The 10019-nt window shown below is 43.4% G+C and overlaps 1 long non-coding RNA gene across 1 annotated transcript; it reads left to right on the top strand.

The window, feature by feature from the left end:
* The first annotated feature begins 1141 nt into the window (after positions 1 to 1141).
* On the top strand, positions 1142 to 3386 carry LOC123185117 (uncharacterized). The gene is made up of 3 exons (XR_006493187.1): positions 1142 to 1502; positions 1590 to 1764; positions 2423 to 3386. It is a non-coding gene; the product is annotated as an uncharacterized lncRNA (long non-coding RNA).
* The last annotated feature ends 6633 nt before the right edge of the window (positions 3387 to 10019 follow it).

Here is a 10019-nt window from a genome sequence, read left to right as displayed (position 1 = left end):
GTATAGACAAAATCGTAATATAAACGAGATGGTACTAATTTGGGGTCCGCACATCATATACAAAAATAATATATGTAGAAATCCCCGTGTGTTGTGAAAGATTTCATCCGTTTAGTGAAAAAAAATTAGCATGCCCTCTCTCTTCCCCGCGCGACGCGAGACTCCAGGCGCTAGCCGCCAGGCTTCCTTCCGCCGCCACGCGCCCGCGCCTCATCCCTCCGCTCTTGGCAAACACTCGTCACCATGTTCCATCCCTTTGCAGTCATCATCGTAGTCCCCCGCTGCTGCTCAATAGCCTTGACGGAGCACCATCCGCCGGCTCCCTGGAGCACGCCGCCCGTCGGTAGCCGCCATGGAGCGCCGGTGGATGCCCTGATTGTCCGCGACCCTGCCGCGGCAACTCACGCCCTCGCCTCGCGCTGGTACGGAGACGATGCTTACCGGCTTCGTGCAGGCCCTCCTCATGGACAGCTCCCTGTTCTGCCTCTGCCACCTCCCGTGGCTGAGCAGAGCGAGGATAGAACGAGTGAGGAGATCGAGAGAAGAAATATTCAGTTGATTTTGCAGGGCATGGAGATTGATATGATTTGTTTTGTTGTCCGCATGTTCGACGATGATGGCGCCCACACCTTTTCCTGTTGTTTGGGCAAAGGCCGGTCTGTTTGATGTGCGAGTAAAACTTTAGACATGTGACGGGCCAAAGGAGATGTTTTGCAAAATTTGTTTGGGGCTGAAGGAGATCCTGAGCAAACCGATGAAAGAGTGATGGCTGCTGGAAGTTGGCTAGTGATTGATCAGCAGCTTCATTGAGGAAAGCCAAACAAGTGGCTGGAGATGTATTTTGTAGGACTTGATATTTACAGTTTCGGGAGCAGCAGTGTTGCTTGCATCTTTTTTCTGCATCTATGATCTGATGATGCTTTATTTGGTGTTGTTTACCATGGCACTACATTAGGGCTTTGTTGATGATGATTTCTGCTGATTTGCATAGTCGAGTTCTTTTTTCACTTCCAGAGTAAGTTTAGTGCAAGTAAAACGTCAGTTTCACTCTGGCTAAACCGCTCACTGTTGTTTATGCTCCTGTGGCAGCAGAGGAATAGACCCGGCAAGGAAGGGAGCTACACCAGCATAGTCGGTGGATTTAACCGGGAAAATGAATCCTGAAATTTCTGGTTGGACCAAGAGGTAATTTCTGTTTCCGTATACCATGCAGTAGTTGATGCAGAGTATTTGTGCATCCAAATAGCAACATGAATGTGGTGTTAGTAGTTTCTCAATTTCAGTGTCGGAAAAATTATGTGGTTATTTTTGTAGCATTTCTGATGGACCGATTTTGTGTTGGAGGCCGGTGATTGGGGCAGGGCTGCAACTCCTAACAGGGCACCATGCCCTACAAGGGTACAAGTGGCTCACGACTTGATGGCATGGTTGGGGCTGGAATGACGAAGAAGATTAATGGGGTGGATGATGAGCATGCTACAACCTGAATGACAAACAAAAACGTATGGTTAGCAATTTGTTTGGGGATCCCAAATAATCTGCCAATCTCTCATATCCCCTTCTCTGCCATGGGTTTGGATGATCGGCAGATTTAGATTGGGACACAGAAGAGAGATGAGGAGGAAGAAAGCATGAACAATTCAAGTGAAAGAGAGAAAGAACATGGACACCCCAAGTCTCTCGGATTGATATGAACAGCTCAGGTCCTCCTGCCATGGTGCCTGACCCTGAGTTTGCCAACCCCACATCTAAGTTCCCTGCCAGGTGCGACTGTCTCATGCTTGTCACCATCTCAGCTTGCAGACTGATTGTTTAGTCTTTATAGGTTGCTATTTTTCTTTTTGTCATTGATATTTTACATAACAATATTGATTTGCTACTTACAAATATGAACCGCTATATGCGTGCATAAATTAGCTTCAATTTCATGTGTCAACTTAAAAGAGTCTGTAGTGTTGTAATTTGGTGATTGATCAATGAAGGAAAGTTCCCCACAAGAAAAAATGAAGGAAAGTTGCAGGTAAAAAGAATGTCATGGAAGGCGTTTTTCTCGTACAGGTCGCCCATGACATGAGAATCCTACTTGGTGAAAGTCATCGGCGTGCTTCTCTCCCTTTTGTAATTTTTACCAATACATGCGAGATTCCGTGATTTTACCACGGAAGAGAAATTGAGCAGTTGCATATATTGATCAGGTTATTTAGGACTTGAATTAGTCATTGCTGGACGTCTGTTTGGAAGATAGACTTCGCTTAATTGTTCCCTTTCCCTTGTCTACTGTTTTGATCGATGCCCAATCATGGCAGATTACACATGGCAAAGCAAGCTATAGTGTCTATTTTGGCAACCATATGTGTATGTGACTTGTGTTTCGTAGTCCCTTTAACTACATTGTACTTCTACTGCCTCTTATCTGTTACAGTTGTGGTGACAATCTAATGGGAATAAGTGCCAGGGACGAGGAAATGTGGAGACTTGAGGTAACTGCTATAGCGGTGGTAGGATCTTGTATGGAGAATAGCAGGAGTAATGTTTGAATCCTACTATAGGCAGTGCCTTGCTATGAATGGCTGCGACGACGGGCGGGTATTGGAGTTCATTGTGGTATGCACGATGGATGTGTGGTCCGTGGAGTGAAGATCCATCTAGCATGAATTTTTTCGTTCTTCTGTTGGCAAGTAATCCTAAGACTTTTTTTCCGGGTGAATACTAAAACTAATTACCCTACACAATTCACACTTTTTATATTCTTATGGCACCTAAGTATATCTGTAATTGAAAAAATGTTCAGAATTTACTGTATGAAGGGCGCATATAAATGTTATTCAGTTTTATTTGTAGAGATGCTTGCTGGTATTTCGTATTCATTTCAAGATTTTAGTAGGGTATATGCCTATAATTCTTGCTCTCCATGCTTGCTGAAATTTTAGTAGCACTCAATAACACGTCATGTTTGGCGCACATGTTCATGACGTGAAGTAGGTTGTTATTCTGTAGCATCCCAAAGTGTATTGGGCATCACAACAATATGTATCCCGTTGCAGTGCATGGGCTTAAAAATAATTCTTCAACTTTTTGTTAGTGTCAAATTGAATTATTAGAACAACAATTGAATATATGTTATTTAGGCTAACATACCAAATTATTTAGGCTTCCTGTAATTATTTGTTTTCAGGAAACAACATGTGCCAATGCAACATATTCTGTTGTGTCTATAACTACCTCGCTGTTTTGAACAATAGACATCAAAGCTCTCGGATATATGTTTCTTTCTACAACCTGCTTGAACCTATGAAAGACACTTTGTAGCCTAATCACAAGAGATTTAAAAATACTGTTGCTGACCTATGAAAGACACTTTGTAGCCTAATCCATCTCAAAGATATGCCATCTATCTATTGGTAAAATCTATGCATTATTTGTACGTATGCATTAATAATCATGTTTTTTTTGTTTATTTATGCACCAGTTTGATTTTTTGCTAGAGGAGTCTTGGTCGCTCTAGAAGCTTTGGCGGCCAAGACAGAGACATAGTCGGGAGCGGGGCTAAGGACGGTGGCCCCTTCCCTCCCCGTTGGGCTCAGGGAAATCCTATGAGGTGACGACAGGGTGAGTTCTACTTCAAGCACACCCATGACAGCTAGCTATGCGGCGAAGGTTGACAAGGAGGTGGAGTTCGGAAGCACACGTTCGACCATTACAACCCAGTGCATGTGTCCCCGTACCTGGTGGCACGGCAACCAGGTGAATACCCCTCATGAGATGCGCGCGATCGGACGAAGAGGAGACGTATCAACATGAATATGTTGCAAGGGACATGCGAGGATTTGTTTCTCCCGTTGCAACATATGGCCCTTTTGCTAGTCTAATTAATGTATGTACTAGCAGGTCTTGTCTGATCGAGCACCTCGGTACATATGTAACATCTCAATTTTCAATTTGGATGTTATACATAGGTCATCATATGCATATCATACTTTATTTGCATTTTGGTTTGATCCTAGAAATCTTAAGCAACTCAAGGACCTAAGGAGAGAGTTGGGGATTTCATTATTTTTATATTTGAATTTTTCTCAAATTTGAAAAGAGGATCATTTTGGTTTTAATATTTTTCTCTCTGAAATATTTCCAATATTAAAAATAAAAGAGAGTGGATAAAAGGACTTCTTCAAAATAAAAGAAATTTTGGAGGAAAATGTTAAAATCAAATAAATATTTTATTGGATTTTATTCGAGGTTTTCTTTGAATTAGAAAAAAAATATGCATTTTTTTAAAATTGCATTTTTGGGCAGAAAAATGTTCACTTTATTCTAAATATTTTATTTAGATGGTGAAAATTGTTTTTGGCATTTTTAGAATTTTGTTTCATAATTATTTAGGATTTTCTTCGGCGGAATTTATTTTATTTAAAAAAACGCGAACCGACCTAGGAGCCGGCTCGGGCCGGGACTCCCAGGCGCCCCGCCGCCGCCAGCCTTTATAAGGCGAGGCCCGAGGCCGCCAGCCCCAAGCCGCACCCCGCAAAACCCTAGCCGTCGCCGCTCCACCTCCGCGCCGTCGCCGGAAACCGACCCCGCTGCCGCCGACCGTTTTTTTTCTGAGTTTTCGTCGGTGTCTTTTTGGTAAACCCTAGATCTACTCCTGTTTTTATAGATCGGTTTTTCTCTGTTTTTCTTCGGTTAGATCTATTCTGTGAACGTTCGCTCATTTAGTTCTTATAACGAATGAATTCATTCGTTTGTCTTTGTTAGCGGACGTTCGTCCGATAGATGTTTTCTTTTTCTGTTTTATTTCGCCAGGGACCTATCCACGATTATTTTTATCGCAGATTAGCCCCTGATCTTCAAACCCTCGCAACTTTTTAACCGTTCGTCCAAATCCAGTGAAACCAACGCCAAAATCTTCGTCTCGAACCCCTATTTCCAGTTAACCAACTTGAATATGATTTTGATAATTTAAAATTTGGTTGCAAGCAGATTTGAATCCGAACTTCTTTTGATCATAGTTTGAGTTTCGTAGCTCCGATTTGAGTGTTTCTTTTTGCAAATCAAAGCTCTTCATTTGAACTTTCAATTTGTACTTTCTCATCTGAGTTTTCCCTTGACATATTGCTTGAGTGCTTATGTATGCTATTGTTTGTTTGCGATTGAGTTTCCGGAATGCGGAGCGTGCTACTACGAGTCTCTAGGATTTGCAGATCGTTAGCAAGGCAAGTAACACTTTGATCATACCCCTTTATTACCCAGTTTTATGCATTAGTTTCAACCCTCAAACATTGCATGAGTAGGATTGATAACATGTGGGTATTGGGAAGTAGATGATGAGGCAAAACCTATTGTCCTTTATATCAAACCCTGGGAGTTACTTCTACGTTATGCTTATACTGCTATGCTATGCTCATAGACGTGGTTTGGTTTGAGTGATCCATGACAGTTGTGAGTGTTATTATGAACTAAGGGTTTATTTAAGGTGGCTACTTTAACACACATCTGGGTGGATTGTTTGTGGGCACCTGGGGCAATCCAGTGCTGTCCAAGGAGATCCCGGGGAATCCGTGTGATCATCCTATGGTCCGCCACACAGGCTCAAAGGGATCATATTGTTATTCATGCCGGAAACTTCCGTGTGCAGCCACAAGCCATTATGGGCTCTGGCATAGTTGAGTAGGTTGCGTGACTTCTTTCAGTGGTAAACTAGCAGATGTAGGGGATGTAGGTGGTACGGTTTACCCGTCAAAAGGGCTAATGCTTCTGAAAGACTGTGTCTCGGTCATCCGTTTCTCAAACATCATGTAGTGCGAGAAAATCCAACGGAGGAGATCGAGTCTTGTGGGGAAAAGTGCACAAACCTTTGCAGAGTGTACAAACTAATCATGATTAGCCGTGTCCCCAGTTATGGACATCTTGAGTATTTGGTGATTGAATTATTTTGTTGATCTCATCACTATATTTAATTAACTTGTTGGGTTAATGATTACTTTAATTGGGAGTGAGATGGGGTTTACCATTCTCAATGTTTAACTACTACCATGATAGTTAAATAAAATATATTCCTTTATTGTAGGGGAAAATTGGCTTTTCGCAAAAAAACATAATAACCATAGAGCCTCCACCAGCCAAATATGCATATAGTTGTAGCTGATACATGTTCATTGCTCTACAGTGTTATTTTGCGAGCATATTTCATGTGTTGACCTGTTTTCGGGCTGCAACGTATTATGTTGCGGACTTTTCAGACGAAGAGTAAGGTCCACTAGGTCGTTGTTTTGCACTCAGCTATGCTGTTGGAGTTGATGGACTCGCTTTATCTTCCGAGCCTTCCGCTGTTATCTTATTAGATGGCCTTCAGCCACATTATTGTAATAAGTACTCTCTTATGAGATATTCGATGTAATAAGTGTGTGATTGCAACTCTATTATAAATCCTTCAAGTATTTTGTTTGTCTACCGATCCAGGGATGACACTTACGCACAGAGATTTGACCGTTTGAGGTTGGATCACTACAAGATGGTATCAAATCACACGCTGGTTGTAGGACGCGACCACTAAGATAAGCCATAGGCCACTCTTCTCTACTCATTTCTGAATCCTCTCCATTTTCCACTCTATAGATGGCGGACCCAAGGAACAAGTTTGCTCAACCGGATGAAGACACACCGTTTGGACGACATTTGAAGGAAGTCACTAGGTACCTGAACATTGAAATACCAAGCTTCACCGGGACCTACACCGCCACTTTACCAGAAGAGGAGCGTTGGATGATTCGAGTTCATGTTCCAGGAAGGACATTCATGCCAGTTATTGAGCCCATAGAGTTTCCTTTGATGCACCAACCTGGAGTCTAGGAAAGAGCATGGCAGCCCACATCGCCATGGGACGCATCGGCGAAGTCTACAACAAGGATCTTGAGGACACAATCTACCAGATATGTGGGCGCCGAGATGAGCAATGGGAGATGATCATCACCAGGAGGGACAAATCCATTGCAGCCTTCATCCAGGAGTTAAACCACCACATTCGTCGCCATGAGAACCAAATGTGCGCAAGCATGATAGATCTGAAGAAGTTGATGACTAGGAACATGGAGCTTGAAGAGGAACTCAAGTCTACACGCGACGGATATGAGGAGTAAATCGCAATACTAGTAGAAAAGAATGATGACCTGACGAGGAAGCTAGGAGTATTCATGGGAGACCCCGCGCCAGGAGGAGATGATGACCATCCCAAGGACTACATCATCATCGACGACACCGACTCCGACCCCGACAGTAGTGATGATGATTACAAAGACGAAGCTGGAGCGGATATCATGGAGTCTTCCACCGATCAAAATTTCTAGTCGACCACCATATTATCAATAGTATTCCCCCCATGTATATAGTAGTAGTCCGAGTATTTTGTAACGATAGCTAGATCGATTATATGCCCTTGTTTGAATTGAGTGGTGTGATATGAATGTGTTTGTCTCATGTGCATATGGGTAGTGTTTTTCTTCTTAGACCTCATTCTATTCTAATCTCTCCCCTCTAAACCCATCAGATGCCTCCGAGACATGGCCCCGGATTTGTCTTCCCACTGGAGCTCACTCAGTTGATCCAACAGCAGAATGCCTTGATGCAGCTACTAGTTCAGAACCAAGGCAACAACAACAACAACAATAACAACAACCCACCGCCACTACCTCCAGTGGACAACTTAGCCCGTTTTCTGAGGTTGAATCAGCCGGTGTTTCCATTAGCACCAAGCCCATTGTTGCTGATGATTGGCTACGCAGGATTGGAAGGGAGTTGACCACGGAGGTTGCACAGATGCGGAGAAGGTGCGCTTTGCCGCACACCAACTAGATGGATCCGCAACCTCATGGTGGGAGAATTACACAACCACTTTTCCCATAGCTATTGTCACATGGGATCAGTTTCATCAAGCATTCCGCATAGCCCATGTCTTAACTGGAGCTATGAATATGAAGAAGCGTGAGTTCCGCAACTTATGCCAGGGAAACCGTACTGTGAGGCAGTACATGGATGAGTTTATTAAGTTAGCCCGTTATGCCCCAGATGATGTGGCCACAGATGCCACGAAGCAGGAGAAGTTTATGGAAGGACTGAATGATGAGATGAGTATGCAGTTGATGGTGGCAACATTCACTAACTATCAGGAGTTGGTAGACCGGGCCCTGATGATTAAAAGCAAACAACAGCAGATAGAGAGCCGCAAACGGAAGTATGGACAGGGGAAGTACAATTCTGGAGCTCAGCAGAAGCCTCGCTTTACCCCTAACCCCGGAGGTTACACCCATAACCATGGAGGCCATACTCACAATGGAGGAAGTTCCCATAACCATAATGGGCCTAAGAATGGAAACGGGAATGGAGCAAGCAGTAGCCAAAACCGCCCCAACCCAGCAACGCCCGCCAAGAAGGACCTGAGCCATGTTACCTATTACAAGTGCGGGAAGACAGGGCACTACGCCAACGACTGTTCTGAGTTGAAGAATGGCAATGGAAATGGAAACTCTGGGAAGAAGCCCAATCCCTTCACCAGAGGTCAGGTGAACCACATCAACGTGGAGGAGGTTGAAGAATAGCCTGACGCAGTGATCGGTAAGTTTTTTATTAAGTCATTTACCACACTCATTCTTTTCGATACTGGTGCATCGCATTCATACATATCAAGGGGATTTGTGGACAAGTTTAAGTTACCAACCTTAGCCCTTAGGCCACCCATGTTAGTAAGCTCACCATGAGCAGAGTATATGGCCAGCCGATGGTATGATCGGTTACCCTTGACCATTTGTAGCCATGTTTTCCCCTCAGACCTAATAATTTTGGAGTCACAAGGATTGGGTATAATATTAGGCATGGATTGGTTATCGAAGTATGGAGGAAACATTGACTGTGCTAGTAAGTTAATTCTGCTCACCACCCCAGAGGGAAAAAGGATCAAGTATGTATCTAGACATTTGTCAAGGAGGACCCAAGTAAATTCTCTTTCAAGGGTTGTTCAGGAAGAAGTGACTATTCTGAAGGATTACCTGGATGTATTTCCAGAGGAACTACCAGGCATGCCACCAGATCGGGGCATAGAATTTTTGATAGAGTTGTTGCCAGGCACCGGACCAATATCAAAGAGACTGTATCGGATGCCCGCAAATGATCTGGTGGAAATTAAGAAGCAGATTAAGGAGCTACTGGAGAAAGGTTATATTCGACAAAGTCCGTCCCCGTGGGGAGCCCCGGTGCTTTTGGTTGAGAAGAAGGACGGATCTTTGAGAATGATTGTTGATTATCATGCATTAAATGAAGTAATGATCAAGAACAAGTACCCACTACCGATGATCAACGATTTGTTTGACCAGCTGCAAGGAGCTAAAGTATTTTCGAAGATCGATCTGCGATCAGGATACCAGTAGTTGAAGATCCGGGAAAAAGATATACCTAAGACAGCTTTCACCACAAGGTATGGGCTATATGAGTACACGGTCATGTCATTTGGATTGACCAACGCCCCTGCTTACTTCATGAGTATGATGAATAAGGTGTTCATGGAGTTTTTGGATAAGTTTGTACTGGTGTTCATTGATGATATTTTGGTGTACTCGAAGAATGAAGAGGAACACAAGGAACACTTGCGTTTAGTTCTCGATAAGCTCAGGGAACATCAATTGTATGCCAAGCTCAACAAATGTGAATTTTGGTTGAAGGAAGTAGGATTTCTTGGACATGTTATATCAGGAGAAGGTATAGCAGTAGACCCCACCAAGGTTCAGTCTGTAACTGAGTGGTTGGCATCCACCTCAGTTGGGAAGATCCACAGTTTTCTAGGACTTGCTGGATATTATCGGAGATTCATTGATAATTTTTCCAAGATTGCGAAGCCTATGACGGAGTTGTTGAAGAAGGACACCAAGTTTAAATGGATGGATGAATGTGAGTCCAGTTTTCAGGAGTTGAAGAAACGTTTGGTTACAGCCTCAGTGTTGATTCTTCCGGATATACGCAAGGATTTCCAAGTGTAT

Source organism: Triticum aestivum, chromosome 2A (assembly GCF_018294505.1).
Source record: "Triticum aestivum cultivar Chinese Spring chromosome 2A, IWGSC CS RefSeq v2.1, whole genome shotgun sequence".
Taxonomy (NCBI): Eukaryota; Viridiplantae; Streptophyta; class Magnoliopsida; order Poales; family Poaceae; genus Triticum; species Triticum aestivum.
The sequence above is the reverse complement of the archived record's forward strand: the minus strand, read 5'-3'. Positions and strand labels throughout refer to the sequence as shown.